General features: G+C 50.3%; 1 protein-coding gene across 2 annotated transcripts in view; it reads left to right on the forward strand.

Annotated features, from left to right (window-relative positions):
• LMCD1 (LIM and cysteine rich domains 1) overlaps positions 1 to 8,638 on the forward strand; it is a 36,026-nt gene that overhangs the window by 2,125 nt on the left and 25,263 nt on the right. The window lies entirely within an intron of this gene.

Here is an 8,638-nt window from a genome sequence, read left to right on the forward strand (position 1 = left end):
TGTGGCTGGATCCTCAGCTCCCCTTGGTGGAAGGGCAAAGGACAAGATGCCATCTTTATTCCACTGAAATCCATGAGGGAAAAGCACAAACTGCCTGCAGTGGAAGGTGCAGTTCTGCTGGGAGACCCTCTCGAGGCCACCTGTGGGCTGTGCCAGGTGTAAGCCCTGCATGGGCGAGGGGGTCATGCCCTGGTCTGCAGGGCTGTGCTGCCCAGCTGCCTGTCTCCTCTCACCTGCACATAGCAGCAAAAGAAAAGAAGTCCCAGCTAGTTCGCACTTCAAAGGGATATGAAGTGACATAATGAAAACAAGGAAGAAGGATAATGCAGGCTCTGGATCAGTGTCTGAATAATCTCCGTCCAAAGACAAATGGGCGTCTCCGCAGCAGACGGCTGTTTAATTTCCTGAATCCTGAGACGGGCACTTTTTCTGGGCACGGCGTGGAATACTGTCAAACTTTAATTTGGCTTGGCAGTGTCACACAGCCAGTCTGAGCAAGTCGGGGAAGGCAGGTCTGGAACTCATTAGGGCTTGTTGCGAGGCCCTGAAAATCTGATTTTCAATCACTGTTGGGTTTAATTATTGTTGATGTCTTGCCTAGCGTATTCTGGGATTCTTTCTGAGGAAATTAAAGCAGCATGAGTGGGACAGCGTTGCGTTTGGCACAGGGGTTGTTTGGATGAGGTTCTAAATGCAGAGTTAAACTCAAAGCAGGGATAGGGTGCTGGCTGGCACAGCGTGGGCACTGAGCGGGGCCAGCTGGCCAGGCAGGCACTGCACTGGTGTGCTGTTCTCACTAAACTCTGTCCCTTCCTGTCAGGAGGACAAAATAACCCACTGAGCCAAAGGCACCCATCAAAGCCAAGGTAAAGTTTGCTCAGTTAATACAAATTTTGATTCTTTAATTTTTTCTTTCTTCTGTTCTTTAGCACAGGACTTGCAAACATCTGAAGCAACCTGTAGGACAGGAGAGAAGCCTTGTTGTTGCAGGGGTAAATGGGCTCCAGGTATGCTCTGGGGCCCTTGGGGAGAGGCAGGAGCTCACTCTCCATCAGCAGAGTACCTGGATGATTGAAAACCTCTCTGAATGTATCTGCAGACCTGGATAGGAACGCTGGTAGGGATTGGGAACTTGCCCTTGATAAAATCCAAAGATTTAGAGCTTTTAAAAACCTGAGGAGCACATTGGAGACTCGGCTTTTTTGTTCATGTTTTCACAGAGCAGGTCCCTCAGTCAGGGTGTGCAGGTGCCTGGCTGAACCCCAAGCTGTCCTCCATAGCCTGGCAGGTGCCTGGCTCTGGGGAAGGACACAGCTCCCAAATGATGGGCTGCTCTGCCCCGAGGTTTCCTGTGGGACACATCTGTGAAGTGTGTTGTGTCCCAAAGCACCGTGGGCAGTTTGGGCAGGCAGTGAGGAGGATGGCAAGAGCTGTGCCTGCCGGGAGGGGCTGCAGAGCCAGCACAGAGCCCTCTGAACGTGCTGCTGCTGCTCAGTTGTGTAAACGCTGTCAGAGCTGTACAAACAGCTTCATCTTGGCTCTGGGGAGTTGGCCCTCGTAGCTTTTAACAATTACACCACTGGGAGTTGTTTGTCCCTCGCAGCCCTTCCATGCTCATCACTTGTGGCTGCAGTCCCTGCCAGCAGAAGCTCAGTTTCCACAGGGAGTTGGTCCCTTCTCTGCAAAGCCCCCTCGTGATGGATGAGGGGTGCTGGTGTTGGGGACAGGTCATACCTACATGGCTGGTGGCCCAGGGAGACGGCTGTGCCAGCTTTGAAAGCTGATTTGACCTCATGGGACTGAAACCCCTGCTCTCAAAACAGCGTCCTTGTGTTGGAGCCCAGGGGAGGAAGCAGCTGTCACAGGGAAGCAGATGTTGATCTTAATGCAGAAACCTGCTCTGAGCAAGTATTTATAGACATGAAATCATAAAGCAGCACAGGGGTTAAGGAGCTTATTTTGGGACTTGGACTCAGAGCTAAATCAAGTCCCATAAAATACAATTTACAAGTTACAAAATCCCTCTGGTCCTGCAGGGAGGCAGTGTCTGGAGTGTTTGTGTAGGCTGGGTTTTTTCTCTTTTTTTAAAAAGGAAATATTGTATCTGAGCCATTCAGGAAAGGCGGTACTCGGATGTCCCCGCTTGGAGCTACTCTTCCATTTGGAGATGGGGCTCGGAGAGAGGGGAAGGTTTCTGGGCAATTGTTTGCTTTTTTCATCTCATCTTCTCCCAGTGCTTTGACTCCATCACTTGGTTATGTCAGAGGAACACAGGAAAGCAAGTTCACCTGAAAGCCTGGTGGCTGGGTAGCTGTGTCTTGCCAGTGTTTGGAGTGGCACAGCTTCTCAGCTTCTGCCTTGTGGTTCAGGGCATCACCAGCCACAAGATTCACTTGGACTTGTTCATTTGTTCTTTCTGAAGACCTGGAAACCTGTTGCTCAAAACCATCTCACTTTATTTCCCTTCTAAGAGGGAAATTTGTGTCAAGATTATGAAGCTCCAGGTAAAAAAAATTCTCCTGTTTTCCAGTCTCATGTGCTGCCCAGTCAGTTTGGACAACCACAGAGCATCCACAGGTGCCAGCTACAGCAGGAGGACTGCCTGCACTCCTGTCAGCCTGTCCACTAATCCAGAGCACCAGGATAGAGTAAGTGAGCAGCACCTGTCCTGGCTCAGAACATCTTGGATAGGGACCAGCCCTGCAGACCCAGGGGTTGCTGTGACAGCTCTGCAGTAGCTGCCAGGGCTGCTACCTCACTGTACCTTTCCTCTGAACCACCTCATGCCCCAGCCTTTTTTTTTTTGGCATTTTTCAGAGTGATGGGCCTTTGGGGACCTCGGAGGGGTTTGGGATAGGTGGCTGCATTCCGTGGTCTCCTTGGAGCTGACGTGGTGAGGCTGCAGAGCAGGATGGGGTGAAGGAGAGGGATGGCAGGCCCAGGCATGGCCCTGCCCTTGTGCCCACCTTCAGCTTTCTCTCGTTTCCTTGACTGTAAAGGTCCTTCTACTGCTGAGAAGATATTTAGGATGAAATCAGCTGCTCCATGGAAATCTGATGGAAGCAGCTCCAACAGTGCATCGTGTCAGTGCACTGAGGGCCCCCCATTGCCGGTGGCAATCCATCACCACCTCCTCCTGCAGGAGGTGGGAAGGACACGGATGGCTCTGGGCAGGTGACTGGAGGTCACACTTTAACAGTTACCTGAATGCTCTGGAACTCAGCACAGCTGCTGTTTAATTAAGTTTGGGTGGGTTCTTCCTGTTCCAGGTACCTCCTCAAGGCTTGGTTGGGATTTATAATTAAGCCCAAATATCTGAAGCACTGTCTGGCTTGTGGAAAAATCTATTCATCTGATTTTTCAGCATTTGCCCTTCTCTTATCGTTAATTCTCACATTGTTAGTGAGGAAAGGAATGTTGCCAGCTATGTGCTCTTGGAAGAGCAAGGTATTTGCAGAGGCCCTGGTTGTTGGAGCTCTGTCATCCTGTAGGCTGGGATTTGGCAGCTCTGTTGAAATAGTTTCTTACAGTATTGGTGCCTTTTCCTGGTCTTTTTGTTACTAAAATATAAGGCAACAAACTTCTTACTCTGCAAAGTTTAATAAGTGCTTCTGGTATTCCAGATGATACCAGCTCATTCACTGGTGCCCTAAATAAATCCCATAGAATTTGAGGTCAAAGACAGCCTTTTGTAAGAGTTATTTTTCCCTGTGAGTGTGGTAATTGGAATAACTGCTTGCTCAGAATCTGGCAGGGAAACAAATTGCTTTCAGGTCATGATTACAATAGATGTTTTCTGTCTATGAAAATGAGAAGAAAATAGATCAAAACAGCCCTGTGCTGTTCTCAGAATGGCAGTGGTGAGCATGTGTATTGGTTAATGCGCTTTTAAGGGCAATTTTTGACCTTGCACAGGTTTATTCCACTTGCAGATGCACTCATGGAGTCCCTCCTGGAATTCAGGACAGCTTGTCCAGCACAGCCCTGCATGTTCCACTGAGCTGAGCTCTCCTGCAGCAGGTCCAGGGGATGTTCTGGATTGTTCTGTAGCAGGACTGGGTGTTGGTTCTGAGCACACCTGAGGCTGGACCTCACTGGGCATCGGGTGTAGTCAAGGACTGTGTTGACCTTTAAGGTCCCTTTCAGCCCAGACTATTCAGTTCATTGGTCATCAGCAGGATAGGAAGAAATTAATACTCAGTAATACTCGGTATGTAAAACTGTTGGCCAAGGTCAAGTGTTGCAGGAGTGGCAGTTCTGCTCTGGTGTGTCAGGGTGAAGTGGAAAGAAAAATCTGCATCCCAAGAGCACCTCAAGAGCTGTTTTTTTTATCCTTCAGTTGGTCCAAGTGCTGTGGGTTTGCATGCAGAGCCTCAGGCTGGGAATGTCTGGAGGGAGGGGTGTCTGCAGGGCTGGCACGTCTCAGCCCGATGCCATCAGACCTCACCTCTGCCCGATAAGCAGAAGCAGCAACACCATCCCTGATGAACAGCAGAGCAGTGGAACCAGACAGGGCTCTGGCGTAGGAGACTCAGGGAGGATCTCTTCCAGAAGAGAGGATGAGCCAAAACAAACCCTAAGGAAACTCAGGCTGAGCTCCTTGTTCTCCAGCAGGGACATGGGGATTTCATCCCACCCAGGGCTGGTTTGTTGGGTTCCTTCAGTATCTCGCTTGGTTTTTGTCTTAATGCTCGTTTAGGACAAGTTAAGTGGGTGGCATCACTTGGCACCCCCAGTGGGAGCCTGGGCAGGGTTGGCTCCAACACTGGTACCTGCAGTGAGCTGGCAGAGATCCCTCGAGCTGAGCACTTACAGCTGCAGCAGCACCTGCCTGGGGCCATGCTCAGCACTGGATCCTGAGCAAAAAGTCCACAGTGGGAGCTTGTTGGAACTTTTCAGCTCTCCCGTGGTGTCTTTGAGGGTAATTTCTCCCGAGGATTTGGGAGGCAGGTTCAGTGAGAAGCAGGTGACCCTCCTCCTCAAGGAATTTATTAAGAGGTTTTCCCAGATGGAAAAGCTGTCTAGGAGAATGCTGAGTGAGATAGATTGCCTATCCAAACGAGGAATTAAGGTGCTGGAGGCCAAGCTGGTACTTTGTTCAGAGTTCAGAAGTCCCTGGTTTGGGTGAATAGGCTGCCTGTCGCTGGCCTGTCCGGAGGAGAGGTGGTTGTGTGGCACTGGGAAGGGGCACTTGGGTGCCACGTGTGGCTGTGTGTAAGACATGGCAGCAAATCTGCCTGTCTGAACCCACAATAGGAAGGAAAATGCAACCAAAGGGGCTTTTTGTATGTGCAGAGTCTGGCATCGTTCCTGGTTGAACTTGGATGTGTTAACACTGTGTTGTTGGGTTTGGCTGATTTTCCCTGCAGCCCATGTAAGTCCAGCTTCACTTTATTGGATGGTGCTGTGCTTTCCCAGAGTTTGCAGCACTCCCCTTGTTGGGATAGAAACCTCTTGTGTTGGATGTAAACCCTTACACCCTCTGGTTATTGGAAATCCTCAAGGAAGTTTGAGCTGGCTTCCTATTATTATGCAAGCTTAGCTCTATTATAGTCAGCTCATGACAACAAATTAGCTGCTATCCATCCATATCCCAAAACTCCTCAGCAATTGTGCTGAGGAGACTGGTCCCACCCATGTGAATATTGTGTGACTTTTCCCTTTTCCATTGTTCAAGGGTCTGTTTCAGAGCTGTTAATCTCCAAAATTCCTAGCAGCTGGAGGAACCCACCCAAAGGGTTCACTGGGCTCCTTTCTGCCATGGCTGTTATGTAGGGGCAGGGTATCCAAAGCTGAGGCTGCAGGAGGCTCTTCCAGAGGCTGCAGGGAAGGGTTTGGGCTGAGCTTGCCATGGGTACTGGGAAGTGCTCCGACTGCAAGGAGGGGTGAAACGAGGACCTCAGCTGTGAAGGACTGTTGTGAACTCGGAGTAACTTTTTGGAAACTAGCTTTTCCTCTTCCCTCCCTAAAAAGGAGGAGAAAACATACTTGAGGTGGTTACGTGTCTCCAGCACCATTTTCAGTCTCCAAATACGGTGTTGTGCAATAAGTGCTTTCGGGATCCAGAAGCCTCTGTGCAAGCAGGAGGGCCCCCTTTGCTCACCCCTCCTGGAGCTGTGGCCATGGCAGTGTGTCCCCAGAGCCCTTCTGGGGACTGGAGAGCTGTGGGTGACCTCCAGAGCAGGGAGGGATAACACTGCAGTAGGATGCATACCCTTTACCCTGCTCATGGTCTGCCCTGACACTCGTGCTCTCCACTGGCACTGAGCACACAAGTCAGAGCAGCTGAGTCCAGCCTCGTGTCCCGTCAGTGTCTGTGGGACCAGCTCGTGCAGGAGAGGGGGTGTAACTGTCTTGGAAGTGTAATGAGCCTTTGATGGTCCTTGTTAAATGGCCGTGTTGGCCAGACCTGCCAAAAATCTGAACCTTATTTCAGGCCTGAGTTCCTCTGAGGATGAAAGTCCAGATTAACCTGCCAGCTGGGCTGGGGACCCTCTGGGTCCCCTCCGTAGTGGCCAATGCTGCTGCTGGCCAGAGGAGTGTCCAGGCTGAAGCCACCCTGTGTTTCCTTGTCTGTGGTGTGTGTGTGTGGCCAGTGGTGAGCCCCTCCTGCTCAGAGATACCTTGGCTTTCCAAGGGAATATGGACTATGCATCCCTGATCTGATAAGGATGTCCCTCCCTCAGTTCTCATCCCTTTGTCACAGTGACTGATAGAGCAGCTGGAGCTGGCTCTGCTCTCCTGCTTCCCCCTTGTTACTTCCCCGATGAAACACAGGAAGAACCTTCTGGAACCTCAGCTGAGCTGCAAATGGAGCAGGCTGTGGGGCTGAACCCTGAGCTGCTTATGGCTCCTAGCCAGGGGTCCGTCTCAGCAGACTTTCCTGGGAAGCTCAGTGTTCCTTTGCAGAGTAGTTATCAAACTCCAAACCAAAGTGGAGCAGTGTTTGGGTTCTTGTCACTTGTCATTATGGGCTCTCTCTTTTGCAGCTGTTCAGTGAACGGATGGCCCTGCCTTTGGCCAGTGGAACAGCACACCATGGTATTACCAATGTGTTCCTGAGACTGTTCAGAGATGTTTTTGTGGGTAGAATGGCCTCTGTTTCCTATCATTTCACTACCCAAGAATTTCCTCTGCCCTGACTTGCTTTCTCTCCTCTAACAGCAAGAATGCTCTAAGGCATGGAAAGCCAAAACAGAAATGTTGTGATGAGTGTCTATCTGGTACTGGTGAGCAGGATTTTCTTTTCTTTGGGCAGTTTGTTGACACAGGCCTGGTTTTAGCTTTTTAATTTTTTAAGCATTACAAATATCTTCAAACTCTTTATCTAAGGTGATGCCAAAGTTCAGCTGCAGTTCCTAGGTGGGCTTGGGCATAGGTGGAGCCTGAGATAGCTGGAGCATTTGTTTCTCATTATCTCACTGGGTTTGGGTGTTTTTTTGCAGTGTCTTGCATATTTTTTTTAAAGAAATCTCCTTTTATGCCTATGTGAGGAGCTGGAGCAGAGCAGTGAGGAGAAGCTCCATGTCTGGGCAGGACGTGCTGCTGACTGGGCAGCGGCGCCCGTTCTGTTTGGCCCCTGCGCAGGGATGGGAATGAGAGTGGCTCCAATCTCCCTCTGCTTCCAACGGAGTGAGCAATAACTTTCTCCTTCAGAGACCTGGCTGGGCTTTCAGTGCCCAAAATGGCTCAGACTTGCTTGGTTTTGTCTTGGAGAAATGGGTGCCCAGCTCTCGTTTAGAGCCCAGAGGCCCCTGGGGTTGGGAGCACTGGTCAGACGTGTCCATCCACCTGAGCTGGCTGTTCACCCTCAGTGCTGTGGGGGAGCACCCGTGGGACTCCAGCTCTGCCTACTGTGGGCTGCAGGACACTCGTCCTGCCCTTGGCAAGGGACAGCTGTGCCCAAGGCATTGCTGGCAGCCTTTGGAGTGAGGAGCAGTTAACCTTGATTAAACTTAGGCAGGGAGCAGGAATCGTGTTTGGACAAGCAGAATAAATTACCAAGAAAGGGACTTGTTCTCACTGAAGCAGCAAAGTGGCACATGGGGTTTGTCTCCATGTGGGGGGTCACTGGCTGGTGCCACCCCAAAGGGCTGTGAGTTCTTGCAGTGACACTTCCTTGGGCTCCAAAGTGTCAGGTTGTTTTAGGAGAGCTCACATGCTGCTTCTTGTTACTGACTGTGCTTTTCCCCTTGTGTGTAATGAACCTTTTCCCAGTGAGTTTATTTAATCCAGATGTTTGTATTTTAGACAAACCACCGCTGACAGTCCCTTGCTGATACTCGGCTTCTGTCTGACTCACTAAGATCAGAGTCGGTTAAACCCATCAGTCAGTGGGTACCTGGCACACAGCTCCAGAACTGGCAGGATTGTGAGTGTTATGTGGAAATCTTAAATGCATTTATCCCTCCTGGAGAGCTGGCACATGGCTGAAGAACCAAAAATGTCCTCTCTTTCTGGATATTAGAGGCAGAGTGGAGTGTTTGGGCATGTTAAGGTCATTTTTAAGATGTATTTTTATTAACTCCCTGGGTGAGAGGTCTTTTCACTGGCTTCAAAATGTTGGGACAAACTGCAGGTGGAAAATTGAGATGAAAATTGCAGGTAAAAAGTGAGGCAGGACTGAAATAGCAGTCCT

Source organism: Empidonax traillii, unplaced genomic scaffold (assembly GCF_003031625.1).
Source record: "Empidonax traillii isolate 1590-97213 ecotype Southwest subspecies unplaced genomic scaffold, ASM303162v1 scaffold2602:size36902, whole genome shotgun sequence".
NCBI classification, from domain to species: Eukaryota; Metazoa; Chordata; class Aves; order Passeriformes; family Tyrannidae; genus Empidonax; species Empidonax traillii.